Raw genomic sequence first — 6,633 nt, 5'->3', positions numbered from 1 at the left:
ATGTCGCCATTATTGAGGCGAAGAAATGTACAAATACATACATCAAACACAAATACATACATACATATGTATATATGTACATATTTATTTGAATACTAACGTCAAAAAGAACATTTAATGTATACAGCAGCGGCTCTCGCATCTTTGTTCCACAATATACACTGAGAAAAACGCATTAAATACTTTGAAAATCTAAAATTTGTATGCTGAGCTATATTTAATTTTATGCATTAGAAATAACTTTTGAATGTGTTGTTATTTTAGCACAAAAATTATAAACAATATTTTAAAAGCGTTTGTCATTTGATGTCAATAGGCAATGTTTGTTGATTTATTTCAATATTAGCTTTAAGAACTATTAATAATTAACACTAAGCCAGACCTGATTGGGTTGGGTCTGTTTAACACTCCCAATCAATAAGCTTAAAAACAAAAACATAATTTTTAAATACTTTAAATTTAATTTGAAATATGTTTTGTTATCATTTTCTTTTATCGTCGACTGTTCATAGTTGACATTAAATAAATAAATAAAAGAATACAACTCTACTATAAGCAACATTATTTGAATGACATATTAATTATATGTACATATGTAATTCTAGCTATGAGCTTAATATATATAAAAATGATTGTATATATAAAATCGCAAATTAGTGCATGGCAGTAATTAGTTGCTTAATATATACCCATGGTGAGTTAATCAACAATTAATTAAACACACTAATGAGCATTATTAGCTTCTTGGCCATAAAGAAATGAATATCAAATATATAAATAAATGAATGCAACAAAAATGTATTAAAAATTCGCTTAATCGCTTTAGGCAAAACTGAAATTGAAAAATATCAGACTTGGTTTTAATCTACGGTCTGAAACGAGCGCTTGCATACAAATGTGCAGTTAGTAGTTGCTTATCCTTTGGCAGGACACACACACACACACACACACACCCCGAGAGACAGACGGGAGGATGAGGAGGCATCGCCTGACAAAAGTCAATGATCGCACGGCTGTCGGAGCCGCAAATATGCGAACAGAACGAAATGGGAACACACGAATGGCAATGGCAATGGGACTGGGCATGGGTGTGGGCAGGGGGTACGTGAAATCGCAATTAAGCGCTAAGGATCAGAGCGCAGTGCAGTTTGGAGTGGGAGAGCGAGAGCGAGAGCGAACGAGAGGATTCGCTCGTTCGCTTGAAATATTTTCGGCAATTACCAACAAAAAATAAAGAAGCGAATTAATGCCTGACACACACACACTAATACAACTAGCGAAAGGAAGGGAGAGAGAGAGAGAGAGAGGGAGAGAAAGTGCAGACTCGGGACAGACGCTACAAAGGCACGAACGAGGTAAAAATTTTGCACCTGTCCCACAAAATGCTAACGAAACGGCAGGACAACAGCCGGAGCCAACAAAAACGCAACAACAACAACAACAGCAACAGCAGCAAAGAGTAAACGAAATTAAGGATAAGCAGTGCAAGCACAAGGATCAACGACAAGCCGCGCGTGCCAAATTCACACGAGCAAGGGTCAAGGAGCAGCAGCAGCAGCAGCAGCAACTGCATGTGGGGGGGGACACAAAATTCCGGCTTAATTTCACGAAAGGTGCATGCACCCCGCCCCGCCCCTCCCTGCTTGCCACACAGCTCGTGGGTGCATCGGCTCGGCCACTGCTCCTAACATTGTCTAAGCTTCGCGTGCCGGTTGCTTTTTGTTCGCTCTCTCATTGTTATGCATTTTAAATATGAATTTTTTATTGCCGCCACACATGCAACAACGCCACGATATTTATCCTGCGCCTGCGCCAGCCACTGCTGCAACGATCCTTGCAATCAACGAGCTGCGATCTCGCTCTTGTATTTTTATTTTTTTATTGTTATTTGCATTTTGATGTTGCAATTGTTGTTTTTGTGTCGCTGCTGTTAACTAAATGCTCGTTAATACGGCGGCGTTAATGAGCATAAGCGCCCCAAGGAGTGCAGCCAGACACTTGGGTGGGCCCAAGCCAATGGCTTATGCTCGCCGATCAGGCGATCCTCTGGCCGCAATTGTCATTAACGTTGCACAATTAAATTATTTGCTGCTTTGCCTCTAAATAGTCAATTAACTGTTGAATGTTTGCAACAATTGCAAGCGAACTAAATGAGGCAACAACAAATACAAAATGAGTTCAAATTCAAATTCAAATATTAGCCAGTAATGTTTCGACTTGCATCAAATGTAAATATTATTTGACTGCATTTCGCTGTGCAGTTCATATAATTATTTTAAGTATTTTGGCACTTCATAATAATTGCAACACATTGGCGAACGCTGCCCCATAATTGTGCAGTGGACAAAAAAGAAAGTCACGCCCCAGCAAACGATACTGTCAATGCTAATCAAGTTAGCAGCCAATGTAATGGCCATAATTACTTAATTGGGCACAATTTGCAGTTGCAAGTAGCAGTTGCAGTTGCAGTTTCAGTTTCAGTTTCAGTTTTCAGCTGACAAAGCGCTGCAAGTGGCAGCTGCAACCAACAGCAGCAGCAACAACAAGAACTGAGCCGATTATGCAATCACAACATATTAAGCACTGATTAAGACACTTTGGACAACAATAAAAGAAGCATGAAAGCGAGACGAGGCAAAAAGGAAACTAAAGCAGACGACGCTGGCTGGCAGATCAGATTGCATATTGCCGTCCTGCAGTCGCGCCACGCGTTGCCCAAGGAGGCTGCAGCCAGGGCCAGGGGTTGCCAAGGCACGCGCTATTGCACTTTTGCCAAATGCAATGTTGCTTGCTCTTTTGTTGCTGCTGCTGCTGCTGCTGCTGTTGATATGATAATTATGAGAGGCTGGCCGCAAGGGATCGAATTGCAAGGCGAGGGGCAACTGCTTGGAAGTCACTCGAGCTGTCGAGCATCAATGATAGTGCAGCGTATTTGTGGCACGTTGCCAGTTACCAGTTCGCGTTCGCGTTCGCATTCGCGTTACCGTTAACCGTTAACAGCGCCGCAAATAAGGGGCAGACAGACAGACAGATCGTGTGCAGCAGGTGCAGCTGACACTGGCCCGATGTTGTTGATAAGTGCGCCAAAGTCAAGACGCCAGGACAAAATACACAAACTGCGCAAATAAAATAAAAAAGGAGCAAACAAATACAAAGCCAACAAAGGCTACAACGACTAGCAAATGCGCTGTAATGAAAGTAATAATATGTAAATATAACTGAGTTTAGTTAGTGGCTGCAATTAAAAATAAACTTCTGCTCCTTTGCGCCCTTTTGCTGCCAGGACATGTTAAGTAGGTTGCATGCGGCACGCTTTCTTTCTTGGCAGCTTTCTCAAGCTTATTGCTGTTGCTGCTGTTGCTGTTGCATCTAACAGTTGCTGCTGCTGCTGCTGCTGCTGCTGCTTTCGCGTGAGATTGTCATCACTGATATTCATAACTTTAGCAGCAGCAGAACGCGCATATTGAGGTCAAGCAATTTACATACCAACTGCGCATATCGATAACTTGTTATCGACCCGAGCGCTAAGCGATCTTAAGCCAGAACCTGCCGCATGCTGACAACAGCAACAGTCGGCCCAATGTTTGCCAAACAATTCAAGCGCTGCTACTACGCAGCGCATCCTGCCACAGGACACACATACATACATACATATATATACGATATACGCACAGTTTGTAGCTTACAAATCGTGAGGGTTGCAATCTAATGAAATAATAATAATAATAATAAAAAGGCAAAGGCTCGACGACGACTACAATGCAAGCTGGGCTGGCATTCTTTTGTTGGGGGTTGGGGGTTGCTTGTTTGCGCGACCGTTTATCATCTGCAGTCGCTCTGATCCTGCCGCCTGCCGCCTGCCGCCAGCGTGCGAGACAGAGATGACAAATGCCAATAGCGCGTAACGGGACACTCGTTGCTGCTCCGGTGGTGCAGCCAGCAATCCAGGCGAGCTCTGCTAAAGCTAACAAACCGAAACTACGCACAATGCGTTCACCACGCGCTAAGGGTTGGGGGAGGCGCTCAGCTCAGCACAGCGAGTGCGAAAAGAGAGGGGGTGGCTTTGATTGTGGGCTGGCTGGCTGGCTGGCTGACTGGCTGGCGCATAGCCCAAGTGAGGGTTACAGCCCAGCAGCGTCTATGGACTATAGCGCATTAGTTTAGTTTAGAATAGGGTAGCGCCGGCTGTAACATTCTCTGCCCCGTGCCGTATTTTGGGGTTGAAAAACTACGCAAAAAAAAAAAAATTAAATGAAAAAAACAAAAAGTGCGCGACCGAAATTTGGAAACGGGACAACAACGCGACGCTCTAAAAATATATGCACATTAAGTAAGGGAACGTCTACACACACACACACATTCTTTCTCTCAATGTGTGTGGGTTGGCAACAAACAGTGTTAAATTACGGGGTGCACTTCACTGATTTCGCAACATCTTTTAGCCAGCCATAGCCAACGTTTCCACAAGGTCATGTGTGTATCCATTAGTAGCTGTATGTGTGTGTGTGTGTGTGTAAATTCCAGAAACTTGCCCACAGCTAAGGCGTTAATTAGTCTCATTACTGCAAGCACTTCAAAATCTGAAGCTCTATAGCATTTCAAATGAAATTCGCTTTTAGCTGAAGTGCACTTGATTAAGTTTGCTGCTGCAATTTGAATGAATACAACAATTTAAAAAAATTATATGCAATCAGTCAAGTATTTTGAGCGAATTCTGCAGTCAGCTAAGCTCTTAACTTGAATTGGCTTGCCAACTTTGCTTGAACTTCAAGCTTAGCCTTTAGTTTAGCCTACGCCGGCTTCGCTTGTTCGCAACCGCAGCTCGACTGCGAATCAAGTGAATTTTCATTGTTCGTAAGCCGAGAAGAATGTTGAGTGGTGCTTTGAGTCTCCTGGAGAGCGATTTAAGCAATTTCCGTTTAAAATCATAACAGTTTGCCAAAAGCAGACATAACTCCAGCTCAGCAGGATAGCTGACACACACACACACAGAGACACACAAATAGTAGACAGTAGAATTTTCCGCATATTCCGAGCTAAAACTCACAGCCTAACGGTCGACGCTGCAGCTGGCGTCGCGTCAACGTCGCTGCCTTTGGCTACCCTTGACGTCAACAGCTCAGAGTTTTCCTCGAGCTGTCTTTGACTTTTTATCTTGTTATTCTTATTTTTTTCGTTTTTTGTAATTTTTGCTTTGCTTTCGTGACAAACATGTAATGAAAATTCGCTTTTCTCGCGCGCGCTCACTCGCTCGCACACTCTCTTGCTCTTGCTCTTGCTCTTGCTGAGGGCAGCGACGCGCGCGCTGCGCTCTCTCGCAGCTGGCTCGACAGCAGCGCCGCAGTTGGCGTTGCGGCCAGCGTCGCTGCCCAGCCATTCACATGGAAAATATTCGTTTATCCGTTTGCGAGCATTTGCGGCCAACGATTTTCATTCCAAATTTATTTTTATGTAGGAGGTACAGGTCAACAATGCCAAGGCGCAAACAGTGCCGGTGAAAAGTATGCAGACTAGAAGGCTAGAAGCGTTAAAGCGAAGGCGCACTTAAAATTAATTAAGTTTAGCAATACAAATACAAATACAAATACAAATGCGAGTGGCTGGGGCGGGGGTGTAAGCAAACTATTTGTAGGCAGTATGTTGTGTCCTAACGCTCGCTCGGGACAGCAGACGGTGCGGATAAATTCTGCCGGATAGACGCCGCTCACACACACACACACGCATTTAAACGCATACGCATGTCAGCCATTTTGGTTTGACGCCGCTGCCGCTGCGACAACAACAACGAGAACGTCAGCAGCAGCAGCGACTAGCTGATGAAGAAGAAGAATAGGAAGCAAAAGAACAATACGCACAACTTTCACTGTTTGTTGTGTATATGAGGAAAAATGCTAAGGCCGTGGCCGTTTGCTGCCAGCGCTGACCGCGCTGCTGTCGTCGCTGCCGCTGCCGCTGCTGCTGCTGGCAGTTCTGCTTCTGGGTGGATTTTCCACACACACACACATTTTCATTGAAACGTTTGAGCGCTGTTGCCAGTTTGCCAGTTTACTCGTCGCCGTGCCGTACGTTTGTTCGTTCGTTCGACTACTACACTCAGCTCAAAGAATCCGCAGACAGACACACACACACAAGTAAAGTCAATACCAAAAAAAGAAAAAAAAAATATATATATATATATATATATATAGTTAGAGAGATAGAGGTAGATATTTGGAAGAAAGACGTTACGAAAAAAAATAGTAAATCCGTTTGCTGCCGCCCTGTCAACGCTGCCATATGTATTACTATTAATAATTTTTTTTTTGTCTGTAATCTGTGAAAAATTCAAGTGAAAAGTGATAATAGCTACAACGATAGCGATACCGATACCGATAATCCCAAGCAGCTGTAGCCAACAATAGCAACAACAACAATAATAATAACAACAACAACAACAACAATAACAACAAAAACAACAACAAGCGCAGAAGAACGGTAAAAATAGTGAATCTTCTGCAATTTGCTGTTCTGTTATGCATCCAAATTAAAGAGTTTCTGTATTCCTAAACATTGTAAGCAAAAGAACAAGAATCTGAAGACGAATCTGACAGCAGCAGTAGCAGCAGCAGCAGCAGCAGCAGCAGAAGAGGAAGA

Source organism: Drosophila busckii, chromosome X (assembly GCF_011750605.1).
Source record: "Drosophila busckii strain San Diego stock center, stock number 13000-0081.31 chromosome X, ASM1175060v1, whole genome shotgun sequence".
Lineage (NCBI taxonomy): Eukaryota > Metazoa > Arthropoda > Insecta > Diptera > Drosophilidae > Drosophila > Drosophila busckii.
The sequence above is the reverse complement of the archived record's forward strand: the minus strand, read 5'-3'. Positions refer to the sequence as shown.